At 37.4% G+C, this 17,919-nt stretch overlaps 1 long non-coding RNA gene across 1 annotated transcript; it reads right to left on the bottom strand.

The window, feature by feature from the left end:
* Positions 1-13,116: 13,116 nt before the first annotated feature.
* On the bottom strand, positions 13,117-15,544 carry LOC137084993 (uncharacterized). The gene is made up of 3 exons (XR_010906872.1): positions 14,798-15,544; positions 14,532-14,667; positions 13,117-13,689 (listed from the first exon to the last, which is right to left on the bottom strand). It is a non-coding gene; the product is annotated as an uncharacterized lncRNA (long non-coding RNA).
* Positions 15,545-17,919: the final 2,375 nt, after the last annotated feature.

The raw sequence follows: 17,919 nt of genomic DNA, 5'->3' as shown, positions 1-17,919 counted from the left end.
AGTTACACGTAAATTAAACAGTTAAGATTTATGTAATAGTACACAGAAACATTGCAGACGTTAAATGAACACTTCCTAGTGTCCATGTGTGTGCTCACTAATGAGTTAAAGTACCATTGAAGCAGTGTTGAAGTTAATGAGATAATTAAGAGATGATTGAGCATTAATGATGAACACCTGATGATAATGAGCAGAATCACTGAAGGAAAGAGAAACACGAGAACTACAGCTGACTTCAGCCACAGCTGTAGATGAAATCAACTGAAGATAAAAGAAGGCATTAAATCTCTGAAGATCTCATCAGAGGAGGATTAAACAACTCCACAAACTGCATTACCAGCTTCACACATTACCAACCAGACTGATTTTATTTCTGTGGATGTTGATGTTTTATTGAAAATAATAGTTTTATATGAAGTCACCATGATGGTGAGAAGTGTTTGCTTTAGTTGGGCTCTTGACCCTTGACTCTCCGACATTAGTTTTCTGGCTGCTTTAACTGTGTTTATAAAGCACTTTAGTTACAGCATGGAAAGCCAAGAAAACACATGGTCAGATGATTTGTCTCTTTGTTCATGATTATATAATCATCATCTAGTGATCACTGGTCTTGTTCAGAGTCTAAGATTCTGTTTATGTGTTATTAATTTTGTTTAATCATAATAGTGGCCAGTTGATTCTATAGCATGAGCACTGTTGTGGCAATCTAATATGCAGAATTAAAAAAAAAAATAGTGCACAAAAGGTTTTAATCTATGGCAATCATTAGACACAAACAGATATCAAGAATCAGTGTATGAATCTCAACAATGGTGACAATCAATGAAAAGCTTAATGCTGCAGTGCATGCTGGGTACCACCAATCAAAACTCTCCAATGAGTCCCAGCATGCATTGCGGCATGAATAAATTATGCATCTGAATTGTGATTTTTTTTTTTCACCACTGTAGAGATGCAAACACTGATTCTTGATGTCTGTGTTTGTCTAAATAATGCCATAGATTAAACCTTTTTTTTGGTCCTGCAAATTGTTTGATTGCCACAACGATGCATGAGTTTATAATGTAAACCACATGGCTTTTATTATGCATGCTACACAATTAACACATTACCTCTATAACCAGAGCATTAGAATCTGAATGAGTTTAGTAATTCAGCCGCTATATGATGATTAATATAATCATCATTAAAGAGCCAAATCACCTGGCCATGGCTTTTTGACTTTCCATGCCACAACAAAAGTGCTTTAAAAACACAGTTAAAGCAGCCAGAAAACTAATGTCGGAGGGTCAAGAGCCCAACTAAAGCAAACACTGCTCACCAACGTGGTGACTTCATATAAAACTATTATTTTAATTAAAACATAAATTACAACAATAAAATCAGTTTGGTTAGTAATGCATGAAGCTGGTAATGTTGTTTGTGGAGTTATTTAATCCTCTGATGAGATCTTCAGAGATTTAATGTCTTCTTTTATCTTCAGTTGATTTCATCTACAGCTGTGGCTGAAGTCAGTCGTAGTTCTCGTGTGTCTCTTTCCTTCAGTGATTCTGCTCATTATCATCAGGTGTTCATCATTAATGCTCAATCATCAATTAATTATCTCATTAACTTCAACACTGCTTCAATGGTACTTTAACTCAGTAGTGAGCATACACATGAACACTAGGAAGTCTTAATTTAACATGGGTGTTTTTCTGAGTACTTTTACATAATTCCTAACTGTTTCATTTACGTATAACTGGCATATATCAATCATCTTTAGTTTATTAATTTGTCTATGTAAAAATAATCCAAATGCATTGAAAATGTATATGCAGTTTACATACATAAATCTTATGCTTTACATTTTAATGTAACACTTACTGGTTTTCTATTTATTTTTAATAAAAATGAAAAAAAAACTGTGCCTCCTCTAACCACAGATTTAATTTTGAATTTCATAGTGCGCATAGTTTCATAATTCTCTGGTAACCACAGCTGCCAGCATTTTCCTGTAAAAATAACGTATATATAAAGTTTTTTTTACAATGTACACTGTAAAAAAGATCCCCATAAAATTTACGGTAAAAAACCGGCAGCTGTGGTTGCCAGATCTTTACCGTAAAAAAAACGGCAGTAACGTTTAAGGTTTTACGGGACAGCAGCATATAATTTAAAGGTTTATAATGTAATAATTACGGTTAAAAAACATTTATTTTACAGTTCAAAACTGTATAATTTAAAGGTTTATACATTTTATTTTATTTTACAGTAAAATACCGTTAAATTTACAATTTTTTGAAGTGAAAAAGAACAGGTCATTGTGTAATTAACAGTAAAAAAACGTAAATTGACATTCCCAGAATTCCCCACGTGACACTTCGCATTTGATGCATTTTCATTGAATTAACTGTTTCTTCTTAGTTTTTTCTAATCACTTATGTACATTAAGGTTTTATGTTACATCTAATGTTGTTAAATTAATGTTTATTGCATTTTTAAAACATCATTTGTGCTACCATGATGGTGTTTGGTGTTTAGTGTTTGTGTGTGCACCGTCTATATGTTAATATTGTCCCTCCAAAAGCTGCGTGTGATGAGCTTTGATTCATCATGTGATTCTCATCACCACTATAATTGGTGATTGTCAAATTATATAAAAGGAAAATAACAGATATTAGCATTTCAATTGTTTCAATTGAAAGTTGGTAACTTAATATTTCGGTTCAATATTTTTTTTTTACCATTATTGTTTTATAGTGTACTGTGTACACATAATTATTTCTATATAAACTTTCAAATTATAGGGTTTTTAACTGTAAAATAAACCAGTTTTAACCGTAATTACCGCATTAAAAACCTTTAAATTATATGCTGTTGTCCCGTAAAACCTAAAACGTTACTGCCGTATTTTTTACGGAAAAGTTCTGGCAACCAGAGCTGCCGGTTTTTTACCGTAAATTTGATGGGTATTTTTTTACAGTGTACGAGATGGGAAAAAAGTTACCTGCCCCTTTCCCAACTGTGAAAAAACTTTTTCATGTGAAATCATCCTTCACAGCTCACATCAGCAGAAAACACAGAGCGTCTTTGGAGAACCCTTTTATAGCTAATGAAGCATCAAACTGTATACATGACAGTGATATCCATGATGACACTGACATTCATGATGACAGTCTTGTGCATTTTGAGGTTGATGATAATTGCAATGATAAAGACACATTTTTGACAAATTTGGCACTCTTCTATTTGAGGATGCAAGCTAAAATGCTGCTACCAGCCACCACTATCCAAATTTTAATTGATGAATTTCAGGTGATGCATGACAGCAACATGCAACATATTTTTTCTAAACTGAGAGATGAGTTAAGAAAGCTAAATATACCATCACCGGATATTGATAACATCATAGCTGGTCTAAATAAGAGCAATCTTCTGAGGGAGTATTTAGGTCTGATGACACTCGGAAGACATATTTCAAGAGGAATTTTCATAATCATTGATCATCAAACTTCTATTTTGCAAGATACATGGCTGGTCAAGGGGTTGTATCACAAGATATCACAAAGTGACATATAAGCATAAACTTAATTGGAGAGCACATTGAGAAGTATTTTAAAACAATATGCAAGTATGTTCTTTATATATGTAATTCATTTCTCCCAACCTTTTGTTAATTGCTCTACTTTTAGGTTACTGCAACTCCAGCAGATGTAGAGGGAAGTCTCTCTCTGCCCAGTACCCCAAGACTGATTGCACTTGGTAAGTCTATTAAAATGCTTTTTTTAATTGATAGGCTGAGATTAAAGTTGGCCAAGTCCAACATCTACCAGCAGACCGACACACAAGAGCTGAACATCTGCTCTTGCGTCATCACAGCATGTATGCGTCGCAGTGCTCTTGTGAACGCATGCTGGAGATTAATATTTGTACATAAAATGGTAAATTATGTTTAATTATTTTAGGCAGCAGCCAATCCAACCAGGCTGTACATCATAAGCACTTATCTTAAAGCTTTTAGGCTGCATTTATTTGATCAGAAACATCAAATAATATTTGTAATATTTAATATTTTTAAATATTATTGCAATTTAAAATAACTTTTTTTTTTAAAAATATTTTAAAATGTAATGTATTCCTGTTATCATTACTCCAGTCTTCAGTGTCACTTGATCCTTCAGAAATCTTTGTAATAAGATGACTTGCTGCTCAAGAAACATTTCTGATTATTATCAGTGTTGAAAACAGTCATGCTGCTTTTTTATTTGCGTTGAGAAAGTGATAGATGTTTTTTTAAGATTCCAAAGAACAGTATGTATTTAAAAAAATCTGTCTTGCTAAAAAAAATCTGCTATGATGATGTCTGTTACAGGAGAATCTGTTTTCATTGCTAAAAAATGGATGCTGACAATGGAGGGCAGAGTCATCATTGAGCCACAAGAGCTAACAGATTTTCAATCTGCATTAGCTATCTTGTTTGGCTGCTACTATGTGTTCAATGTGCAGTACCAGGAAGAGGCAATGAATACGCTGGAGTTCATTCAGAGGTAATCATAAATTAATTCAAAAGCGTTATGATATTGACCAACAATGATGTAGAGCAGTGTTTCCCAAACGGTGTGCCGCTGCATCTGGGGTGTAAAAACGGCATACAACTTTTTTTAATATGTAAAAAAATACAATAAAAAAAGTGCAATACAAATACAATAAAAAAAGTGCTCTTTCGCACTTCAATGAATAATAACACAATTATGCCAAAACGTCCGGTTTGTTGAATATCCTCAAAAGAGCAGTTTTAAATGAGCGTAAAGAGTTGTGAGAAAATGGGATGCATGCTCCACATGTGCAGCAGTGACAGCAGAATCAAAGAACACAGGTAACAGAGAAAATTACGGAAGCCCTGAACCGCATGGTGATACATATTTTTTTCACTCAATTATGTCGTAATAACGAGATCTTATGTCGTAAAAACGACATAATTTTTTTGTTAAAACGACATATTTTCTCCTAATAAGGACATGTGTTGTATGATGTGTACAAAATATGCCTTTATCCACATTAGAGAATTTATAAAGCATATGTGCCTTTGTCACACTTCCATGTTTGAAAAGCAGACGCAAGCTCAGCGTAATCTTCCGCTGCCTGTATTAGTGGCAGTGCCCAAAGGACGAAATTGTTGTAGATAATTGATGTAGCTTACAGTTCATAACAGATCACCATCTTCTAAATGGACCACTCGTAATTTCGACGGACCCCGGTGTAGCCACGAATATCATAACTATCTATAGGCCTGTAAGACATATATTTTAGACGTATTAAAAACAGAAAGACTCTATAATTTCAGCTTCACTGGAAACAGGCCAGTGGGTTCGTTACGCACTCCAATTATAATGTAGTGTTGAATGGCAATACTTAATGTTTAAAATTGAAAAATAATAATAATTGAAGACATCAGTTGCAGTATTGGTATCAGTGATACTGGCCTTCATTCATAAAAAGATGCCATTAAACAATAATTTAAAATAACTTTATGTTGTTTCCACATTAATTTGGAGATTAACTTTGAAATTATTTTCTGTTTTTCATGCTAGTAAGTCAGTCAGGACAAAATGTATATATATATATATAGCACAATTTGAAGTAGAGATCGATTTAAGATTCAAACTCTTCGTAACAAAAACATACCCTGTGTGAGTTACTGTGTTTAATGTTGATCACATACGAATATTCACTCAATTGCAAATGTGACATTGATTTTATACAACAGTTCAACAAACGAAAGGTATTAATATTAAGTGATGTTCATATTAAACACAGTTATTGTCAGTATTCTTTGCTACAAATAATAGCTCCAACGAAAGCCACTGCAGCACACAGCAGTGTTTGTGAACGAATCTGCGGCTTTGAATAAAGCATGAGAGTCAATGATTCATTCATAATTACAGCCACTTGCTTCGTTACTAAATTACCAGTAACATAGTTATACACTTGCCAAAAAGTGTATTGATTGACCCTTTACAAGGTATTTCAATAAGTAAAAAGGACTGAATGAGCTGTTAAATATAACCATCATGAATGAAATCAAGTAATATTTAGGCAGAAAGAACAGTTCAATCAATAAGTGGAGGCTTTAAATCACTTTTTGGCAAGTGTATAACTATGTTACTGGTCTAACTTGCCATTTAAAGACATTTCAAGAGGTAAAATGAGTGGATAAGATATAATCTGTCAAATATAATAACCATGATTGAAATAACGTCATTTACCATGCACAAAATGTTATGTCTATTTGCAGGTTATGGCCATTTGTTCCTGATAAAAGGAGCTAGACGTGTAGAAACGGGGGCGATAGCTTTAACATGCTGCGGGCGCTCCTTCTGCGCGATGGCTTCTGGTTCATTCAAGCCAGCAAATTTCCGACGAAAAAGCCCATTCAACTTAAGAATGCGCTTCAGTGTCTTTCACTTAATAACATAACCATGTCTTCATGCTAGAGACTGCACTATATCTGTATATGCCATTCCTAAATTAAAGTAAAATGATGTTTCATCAGTCATCTCCATCTCCGACTGCTGTGGTTACAGTAGGCTATACTGTGTGGTTCCCTAAACATAACTCGTGGCCACGAGAAATAAATGTCGTTCTCTCAAAATATGAAGTCGAGGCCACGACATGATGTTGTTAACTCAACAAAATGATCTTGTGGCCACGATAAATTATCACGTTCCCACGGCTTAATATGACATTCCCACAAATTAATATCTCGTGGCAACAACATATTATCACGTTCCCACGAGTATATATGTTGTGGCCACGACAAAACTAAGTGAACAGAACATGTCCCCTCCCGGTACTGAATCACATAAATGTTTCCCGATAAATTATCTTCATTCACAAACCACTGTTAATTTTAACAGAAAACCAAGCTTAGGCTACTGGATGTTTGAGTTGGCATGGCAGAAAGCATGCAAAGAGCTGTCCCTTTATAATCACTAAAAATGTGTCCCTCGTTTTAATTGCAATCTCACAAAGTTCCATTATAATCTGTCTACACTGTACAATTAATTATTTATTTATATAGTACATATTGCTTTTATTAACATCAATGTGCATACAGCACCATGTTATGACTGTTGAGAAAGCAGTGGTTTGATAAATGTGTTTTTTCTTGTGCTTGCAGGTTCATTCTGAGAATAAACCCTGATGGCACCAAATGCCAATCAAAATCACAGATCAGCCGGACATCTGGAAAAAGGGTCCAGAGAAAAATCGCCAGCATAAATCCCCTTGTGGCATCTTTCATCAGAGAGCTTGTTGACTTCGATTGGCAAAATTATTGAAGGCTTGTTCTGCTTTTCAGCATGTTTACATTTTTAGCCATGTTAAATACACAGGATGAATTCAAACACATTTGAAAAATGTACTTTTTAAAGTAAATGTTAAACAGTTAAACAATTAAACAGCATATTTTAATGACAAATGTTCATGCGGACTCATGAATTTTTGGGGGGGTAAAAAACAAAGTTTACAGTGCTGTAGTGGTTTTTCATTATTTAATCATCAGTTACACCTGTTGTTAATTTCATTAATTGGTTTGTCTTTTTAAACTCTGTGTTTGGTTTGGTTGTTTTGTTCCTTTGTTTTCTGAGTGTTTTGTGTTAAATAAAACTGACTGCTGTGATTAGATCCGTTTCATCAACTTTATTGCAACCTTACCTATGACATGTAGATTAAAATTAAATGAATTTTGTTTAAAGTAAATTAAGCTAAACTCAAATCGTAAAAAAAATTATAATTCTGTAAAAGGAAATCAATTCTAATACTGTAAATAAAAATACGGTACTTGTACTGTAAATAATACAATATACAGTATTATTACTGTAAATGAAAATACGGTACTTGTACTGTAAATAAAAATACAGTACTCATACTGTAAATATCAATACAGTATGCATTAATATTACTGTAAATTAAATTACAGTAAAGATACTGTAAACACTTTTACAGTAACTTACTGGCATCCAGCTGCCAGTAAGTTACTGTAAAATTTACAGCAACCTTTTTACAGTGTATATATATATATATATATATATATATATATATATATATATATATATACATACAGGTTTTATATATATATATATATATATATATATATACCCCCTGACATGCCAGGGGACCGTCCTCCCTGAGGTCACATGCTTTTTGTACACGTCAGCAGGGTCGAGCCGTACAAAGATTCTCTGAGTGTGGACATAACAGTCAGTCACTAAAATTCCAGGGGCATCCTGAAGTATAATGCCTGTAGGAGGACCTGATTCCGCTATTTCCATGGGCTGGACTGCATTGAGTACGCAGATCACTATGATTAGGCTCAACAGGCTCATTCTGAAATTGCACATATACGGGTTATCACTTTTCACTACTTTGTAAGCAGAGTATAACTAACAAATACCACTATGACTAGCCACAAAACTAGTCACGAATGCACTGTCAACAATGCACTGATACAGTATAGACTTCTCTACACTGCCTGCGATCTTACACCTTTAACCGAAGTTACTCCTGAACAGAGTTCACCCCTTGTATTCCCATTTGGCGTTTGTAAGACTTAATCTGGTTAAAGTGGACCCACTTGTACTCAGGGGACCTTTTCCCTTTTGAGATCTTAATGTGGTATGCTACTGGTGATAGTTTTCCAACAATTTCATGAGGACCAGACCAGTTTGGGAGAAACTTTTTGGGAACACCCACAGGCTTTGTGAAGTTGAAATACATCACCTTGTCTCCCACTTGGTAATCTGTAGAGCTGGACTTTTGATCATAGTATGTCTTTCTGCCCTCAGCACTTTTTTCCAGTTGCTCTTGTGCCCATGCAAATGTCTTTCCGAGGTGTGCCCTCAGGTCTGCCACATACTGGTGTGCAGTATATGCACTATGTTCACTGACATCTTCAGGTTGGTAAAGAAGATGCAGAGGGAGTGTCATTTGCCTCCCTGTCATCATTTCAAAAGGCGTGACACCTGTTGAGTTATGGGGTGTGGACCTAATGGCCATTAAGACTAGGGGAAGTTTTACATCCCAGTCTTTTCCATTAGCTGAAATGTACTTCTTCAACATCCCTACGATAGTGCGGTTTGATCTCTCCACCTGTCCTGATGAACTTGTATATGTTTTTAGTGTCAATTATCGGGAGGATTAACAGGAAACCAATTTATTTAGCCTCTGGGTTAACATAGATTGGTATAGCACTCCCCAGGCTGAAAGCTAAATGTATTTGCAGTGTTTGCATGGTTCCCTCCAATACCAGACCCAAGATATTCCTCACCAGCTCCACCGGTACAAAGTATGACAGGATCCGATTTAACGCAAAACTGTCAACAGCAGAACTGATTTCTCTCAGCAAGTCTTGCATTAGTATTTGAGCCATTTGCATAAGGGCATAGTCATCTTGTATGACATCCGCTATCCTGCTTATACTGCGGATTGTATAATTCAACAGGGCTGTACGTTGATTCAAGGCAAGGATTGTGCCCTCCAATGTTCTGTCTAACTGCTGTAGCTGCCTCTGCTGAACATAGATTTTCTCTTGTATTTCAGGCATTTCTATTTTCAACCCTTCCACATGTTTTTCCAATGTGGATAGGCTAATGATGTTAACTGTTGAAGTACCAACTGATAAGAGTGAGCCTAGGGCTGATGCTGCTGTCAGCAATGTACCAAGGAAGCGTTTTGGGCGTCTTTCTCCCCTTAATTCTTCCTGTGTTATGGTGACTTTTTGTAGCTGTTTAAGCATGTGGATTGTGTCTAACTGAGCATGTCCTATGATGTCCTTGCTCCATTGGGCGACATGCCAGGGGACCGTCCTCCCTGAGGTCACATGCTTTTTGTACACGTCAGCAGGGTCGAGCCGTACTAAGATTCTCTGAGTGTGGACATAACAGTCAGTCACTAAAATTCCAGGGGCATCCTGAAGTATAATGCCTGTAGGAGGACCTGATTCCACTATTTCCATGGGCTGGACTGCATTGAGTACGCAGATCACTATGATTAGGCTCAACAGGCTCATTCTGAAATTGCACATATACGGGGTGTCACTTTTCACTACTTTGTAAGCAGAGTATAACTAACAAATACCACTATGACTAGCCACAAAACTAGTCACGAATGCACTGTCAACAATGCACTGATACAGTATAGACTTCTCTACACTGCCTGCGATCTTACACCTTTAACCGAGGTTACTCCTGAACAGAGTTCACCCCTTGTATTCCCATTTGGGGTTTGTAAGACTTAATCTGGTTAAAGTGGACCCACTTGTTCTCAGGGGACCTTTTCCCTTTTGAGATCTTAATGTGGTATGCTACTGGTGATAGTTTTCCAACAATTTCATGAGGACCAGACCAGTTTGGGAGAAACTTTTTGGGAACACCCACAGGCTTTGTGAAGTTGAAATACATCACCTTGTCTCCCACTTGGTAATCTGTAGAGCTGGACTTTTGATCAAAGTATGTCTTTCTGCCCTCAGCACTTTTTTCCAGTTGCTCTTGTGCCCATGCAAATGTCTTTCTGAGGTGTGCCCTCAGGTCTGCCACATACTGGTGGGCAGTATATGCACTATGTTCACTGACATCTTCAGGTTGGTAAAGAAGATGCAGAGGGAGTGTCATTTGCCTCCCTGTCATCATTTCAAAAGGCGTGACACCTGTTGAGTTATGGGGTGTGGACCTAATGGCCATTAAGACTAGGGGAAGTTTTACATCCCAGTCTTTTCCATTAGCTGAAATGTACTTCTTCAACATCCCTACGATAGTGCGGTTTGATCTTTCCACCTGTCCTGATGACTGAGGGAGATAAGAAATGTGAAGTTTTGCCTGGACTCCCAGCATTCTCCACAGTTCACTCATTACAGTGGCTGTAAAATGAGTACCGCGATCTGAATTTACAGAGAGGGGTAGCCCCCACCGACTAAACACATGATTAATCAGCAAGATAGCCGTGGTCTCTGCTGTGTCATTTCAGGCTGGGAGACATTCCACCCACTTGGTGAATGCACATGTCACATTAAGAAGGTATTTGTTACCTCTGGAGGATTTAACTACCGGACCAATCCAATCCATCTGAATGTTAGACCAGGGAAATGTTATTCCTGCCTTTTGAAGAGGGGCTCTGTGAGGGGGGTTAGATGGCTGAAACTGACAACAAACTAGACAACCCTGGATATAGGCTGCAACGTCCTGTTTCATATGTGGCCAGTAGGCTAACTGACGAAGGGTCTCATATGTTGCTTTCACCCCCCTGTGGCCTCCACAAGGCTCATCATGGGCATGCAGGAGCATAACCCCCCTGTGGGCTGTAGGGACCACCCATCGAGGTGGTGTGTTCTTGTCAAGTAAGTATATTAGCAAACCATTCTCTAACCTTATATTGTGTCTGATAAGGTACAGAGTTTTCAGGTCACTCGACTCTGCAAGATCTTGCTCAGTTATCGGATGCTCTACTGGGTTAGAAATGAATAGGTAAATAGTGTTGATCAAAGGGTCCTGTTTTTGCATGGCCATAAGATCAGTATCTGCTAGCTGTCTGCCCATCACCACAGTCTGAGGTGTGTTGTCAGGGGTTGTCACAGATTTCTTCCCTTGCCTACGTGTGACCGCATTAACACTTACAAGAGTAGGCTCTGATGTTGGAAGCCACTCCTCCTGGAACTCCCATGGAGTTCCTGCAATGGCACCTGCTTTGGCTAGCCTGTCAGCTTCATCATTGCCTGTTTTATCTGGCCCAGGGGCTTGTGAATGCCCTTTTACCTTCTTCCAGTACACTGTCATGCCATTCTGACTGACAAGTTTGTCACAAGCAAGAAAAAATTCCTAATGCTTAACTTCCTTTCCTCTGGCGTTTTCCATACCGTTCTGTTTCCAATGGGGGAAGTGAGAAACAAAGCTGTGTCTGGCATAGTTTGAATCAGAACAGATTACCAAGTCTCTGATACTATACTTCTCTGCTTGTTGCAAAGTTATGAGTGCAGCAGCAATCTCTGCATACTGACTAGACTTGGAGCCTAAAGAGAACTGCTGTGCACCACAGGGGGCATTAGCCTCCCAGACTAATCCTACTCCAGCCTGTATGTGTTGTTCATGGTGATAAGAGCACCCATCAATGCAGGCTTTAGGAAGACCGGTGCAGACATTTTCATCATAGTAATGATGGCTTGATGTCAGTGAGGGTGTGGTGATTACTGTGCTGGCTTCTGCTGGATATTCTCCATCAATGCAATGCTGGCACATAGCTAACCCTTGGCCTAGTGCCATCTGATTGTTCTGTGCATATCTCACCTCCACCTCATAACCTTGCAATGCCATCATCCATGTGGCAATTCGACTGTTTGAGACTCTACCTTCTCTGAGTCTTTGGCTATTTAGAAACTGGACGGGCTGATGACATGTCTCAACAATGACTTTCTGGCCCCCAATATAGCTACGGAAATGTTCAATTGCCCATACTGTAGCGAGTAAGGCTTTCTCACAGTCTGAAAACTTAATCTCTACACTACTGAGTGCCTTACTAGCATAGGCAACAACCCGCTTGTCTTGGTCATGCTTTTGGGAGAGTGCTGCACTGAGGCAGTGCTCAGAAAAATCAGCTTGAAGGAAAAATGCTTTGTCTTTGTAAGGGTAAGCTAAGCATGGGGCAGTGCACAGCCTGTCTTTAAGTTCTTTCATGGCCTGCGCCTGTCTTTCTTCCCAGCTAAATTCTCTACCTTTCTGAAGCAGTTCATGCAGTGGTTTGGCAATGTCTGCATAATCTTCTATGAACTGACGGGAGTAATTGCATACTCCTAGGAAGCTACGCAGTTCTGAGACATTTGTGGGAGGTTTAATATTCTTTACTGCTTCTATTCTACTAGACTGAGGTTGAATACCATCAGGGCCAACAGTCAGTCCAACATACCCCAGCCAACACACCCATGTGGGGCCCAAAGGGGTTGCTCATGGGCTGATATCTGGGGCCCACCTGGGCTACCGAACTGGGACCCAGCTAATTTTGTCCTCAGTTTCCATGGAGGCCCCACATGGGTTTGCCCAGAAGGGTTGATGGTGGGTATCTTGATGGGCTCATACCGGGGCCCACATGGTTAACCCAGGTAGAACCCATTTGGGGCTTACATGGGTTTGCCCAGATGGGTTGAAGATGGGTCTCTTGATGGGCTCATACTAGGCCCATATGGGTAACTCAGGTAGCACCCATTTGGGGCCTACATGGGTCTGCCCATATGGGCTGATGACGGGACCCAGATAGGTGTAATGTTGGGCTCTTATGGGCCACAACGGGTATATATATGGGCTTGCACATTTTCTGTTTGGGTTACCTTATTTTACAGTAAACCCCGTAATACAAACATTACATGTAATCCACTAACTACATTCAAATGTTAAAGGTATTCAATGAACTGAAACCAGTTTATGATTTACGTTTTTAATCAAGGTTTATTAGGAACAATTCAAATATGACTATTATAACATTTATAACTTTATAACACAAAAATATCAACAATAAAAAATGTATACATTAAAATGAAGCTCCTGACAAACTTAATTTGACATAAATTGCATATCTGAACACTCAAAAATAATGTATTTCACAAACAAAATGGAAAAAGAAAACAGTGCAGCTCCTCACTCCTCTGTCGTCGGCCTCCCAACGACCCTTTGAAAAGACAAAATAAATTAAATCAACCATTGTTCCACTTTTTTTATTCCCCTTTTCACACTTAAAGCCTTTTGGTACCCCACATGAAGTTGGTCTAGATCAGAAGTTTGTAAATCTGTCCTGAAATACCCTCAGCACTGAACATACTGGCTGTGCAAAAAAGTACATTTTGACCAACTTTTACCACTTTTGAAGTAATTTTGATGAGAAATTAGTATTGTAGAAAATACATGCTGTTACCAATGCTCTTTCTGTTTTGTTGTAGATCATTAAACCATTGTGCTGCCTCATAAGTCTGTCCGAAATCAGTTTTGTGAGGTACCTTACTATCTAAGCGCTGCCTGTTAAGTCGTTGGCTGATAGGTCGGAGAGGCAACGAGTCAGCTGCATAAGTTGTCAGATGCAGCCTTTGTATGTCTTCCTCATCTAATACATCTGATTCATCTTATCAGCTTATTATAGAAGACCTGAGATTATGCAAGACCTGAAGTGGGTATGCAGAGCTGACAGATTCCAGGACAAGTCACTGTAACAAGTTACGGTCGCTCTACACTGCGTGCAGATTTTCAGGCACGTTGATTTTCTGATCATATTTTTTTATCAGGCATTCCAAATCACATCAATCTTAATAGCTACTATTCTTTTTGTATTTAATCATTTATGAGTGATATATAATTGAAAAAAAAAGATCAGTAAAATCAACGTCCCTCATCTGCACTGTATGTAACAGCTCTCAAATGGTAAAACAATTTTGAATTTGTATTGATATGCAACTATCATTCTTATCTTTTTATAGTTTTTATTACCATTTAAAACCAAGCAAGTCTTAAATTATTTACCCGTCTTGCTGTCCACCACGTGCCCTCACAGTGCGGTGTCCTCCCCTGTCCCTGGCACCGATTAGCCACTTTGACACTGCCTTTTCTGCGTCTCTTCTGGTAATAGAGTTTGTAAGCACATTTTTTTTCAAGCTTCCTGTAAAATATTTAAAGAGCATTAAAGTGAGATTCAATTCCAACAAAAAGGAGTTCTGCCAGAAAGACTCGGGAGAATAAATACTGTGACAATAATCCATTTATTAACAATCCAGCAAGCAATAAAGTACTTTGGCATAGGCCCCGTCCGTAGCTCGCAATCAGAGGGTATGGACTCTGCATATCCTGCCTGAAGACGAAGGCAGAGGCGCAGCCGACCCCCCCGTGAGGTATGGAAGGGACCATCCTGGTGGTGGTGGTGGGGTGGAGTAGGGAAGGATTTGACTTGGAGGTGGTGGGGAGGATGGCGGTGAATTGGTGCGTCAGCATCTGCGAACTCAAACATGAGTAAGTACCGATCTTTTATACCCAAGTATTAGAATGTGATTGGATAGATAGAAGTTGAAGTGACGTAACAATTAAGTCTTCCTGGCAGAACTTATGCTAAAGCTTTCATTTATCTGCACTTTGACATTTTTCAGGAAATAAAATAATGGTATCAGATATAATATCTGCTATACACAAATGGTTTCTATGGATTTTTACAAAAGTGACAAGAGCAACATTTTTGCTCCAAAGGTTTATTATATACCAATCAAACACAGAAACAAGGGCACAGGGCAATATTTAAAGGGATGGTTTACCTAAAAACTAAATTTGTGTCATCATTTAATCATAAATAGTTATACCCATCAAGTTTTCAAGTTTTCTTGTAAACACAGTCGGTTATGTCTAAAGTAAATGTAAACAGTTGAGAAATTGGATTTCATTATTTTGGATAAAAGCATTATGTCTTATCTCTAAATGAAGAACTGGCACCTTGCAGAACTGTCCTGGTGCGGTCTGGAGTAACACCCGTTAAAGGAGTTGAAGGTGGAGGGGGCTGACATACCCATTTCAGGTTTTGCAGTTTCTGCTAATGAGCTCTTGATTTGAATCAGGTGTGATAGATGAGGGAGACATACAAACTGTGCAGGGCTGGTAGTACTCAGGAGAAATTTGAGATTTATATTTGGGGGAAATATCCCTAATTTCTTACATAACCAATTACTTATTTCCTTTTTTTCTACTGTTTTCAGTTCAATTAATTATTAGCTAATCAATGACAAAAAATTTCATACCTCTTTGAGAAGTACTACATTCAGATTAATAATTAGAATGATGCATATAGCCTAATTAATTATTAAGTGAAGATCCGAACTATTACTATGACTCAAGTATTACCAAATCCTTCAGAAGCCAATGTAAATTATTTGGAACAGTATTCTTGAGTGTTAAAAAACGAGATGACGTCGGACGCTTTGCTGCTTAGAGGTGTTTTTTTTTTTTTGGTTCATGCGCTCATAGCGCTTCTTTATAAACGCATAAACAGCCCGCAAAACGCTCACTGCTATCAGAAAACCATTTTAAAAAGGCGCCTCTCACGGCAAAAAAAAAAAAATAAAAAAAATAACGCTTGGCCAAACTTTTGTGCATTTGTTATTTAAATTAACACTAAATAAAAAAGGAAAAGAAGCACATAGGCAGGAACGCTTGTCTCATAATTACATTGGAAATATAAATAAGTCCTGCTTTCATTCTGGGAGTTTGATGTGCACACTTTACACAAACTAAGAAATTACTACCATTGAGGGATTTATATCGGAAAACAGTGGTAGCCTACAATTTCAATGCTGAAGTCTCCAAAATATTTGTAATAATTCACAGTTTGTATACTACTAATTATAAGAAAATAAGATTATTTCTATAATAGGGTACAGTTATGCTTATCGTTTGGTCATGGCGCCGGAAAATGCCACGATTTAGCGAAGTCTAACTAAAATTTTAACTTAAAAAAATCTATGATTAACCTTATGCTTTGAAAACAATGTACTTTAATTAACATTTCAGTTTAGAAATTGTTTGTTCTTACCTTGAATCCACTGGCAGTCAGCAAGAAATCCTGTCTTTCAGCAAAGTGACAGAGGCTGTGACAATGTGCGCGCTTCGAAAGCCAAACCGGACGAGATACAGGGTTGCCAGGTCCACACAACAAAACCCCTCCAATTGCAAATAAAAAGTTGCGGAATCACGGCCAAAATGCGCCAAAACGCGGCGGATGGGAGATAGAAATATTGCTAGGGTAAAGCCAACTCAAACCTGTGGACTACAGGCAACAATCATTCCACAGCAATAATAGTGTAAAAGTAGCCAAATTTCAGACTTGGCAACACTGAACCAAGCGTCATTAAATGACCTATAGCAGGTGTGTGACCACTGACAGCAGGTTTGTGAAGGGATTTTAAAAGGAGAAATGGAGGCAAAATAGTGTTTTTTTTAATAAATTTTTTTATTAGCTTTTTATGAATTTTGAGCGGATTTTAACATGCTTCAAAGCCTGCGACATCAGGAGACCAGACAATGACCAGGTTTAAAGCCTAACCTATGGTTTAGTTAACATATTATTTCTTATGTTAAATGTAACCGTTACAATACATTTTCACATTTATATATTTACGTCCAAGACTTTATTGAAGTAGCCCAGCCTACTTCTTTTTTTTTTTTTTTTTTTGATTATTCAAATGCGTTGTACTTTTTATGACATGGCATCGACTGATTCAGTCCAGCAAACATGAAGACAGTGGACACAACTCGGATGATGTCCCTCTGGCTGAGCCAGGGTCTCTATTGTGCAGCCCATCCCGGACCAGCATGGTCTCCCACTCAGCTCAATGAAAGTGTAGCCTACATACAAATGTTGTCTTCTGTTTTATCTGTTAATTTAAATTTGTGTTCTTTCTGATGTTAAACCTAAATTATACTGTATAAATAGTTGTAAAAAGTAGCCTACTTTATGTAATGTATAGACCAAAGTATTTTAATTTACACATTTTAATTTGACCGGAAAATATATGTATAGAAGAATTAGTTTAATGTACAAATTAGAAATTGCATTAACAAATAAACAATGTACAGAACAACCACTTCTCTTTTATTTTTTTTTCCACAAAAATAAAACACAGCAACACATTTCAAGTTACATATCAAAAATAAACAATGTATAGTATTACTCTGGTTAGTTTACAAATAGCTTGCTTTACAAAAATAACTAATGTAGGCTATAGAACTTTAACTATAGAATTTAACTTAGGCCTACAAATTACAATGGACAACAATGACTTGTTACATTTATCTACAAATAACTTGCATTTCAAAAAAAAAAAAAAAAGAAAATGTATAGACTTATGTTTACAAAATAATATATAGAAAAAAT

This window comes from Pseudorasbora parva, chromosome 8, assembly GCF_024679245.1.
Source record: "Pseudorasbora parva isolate DD20220531a chromosome 8, ASM2467924v1, whole genome shotgun sequence".
In the NCBI taxonomy this organism is placed as follows: Eukaryota; Metazoa; Chordata; class Actinopteri; order Cypriniformes; family Gobionidae; genus Pseudorasbora; species Pseudorasbora parva.
Note: the sequence above shows the minus strand (reverse complement) of the source record. Positions and strands in the feature narration are given on the sequence as shown.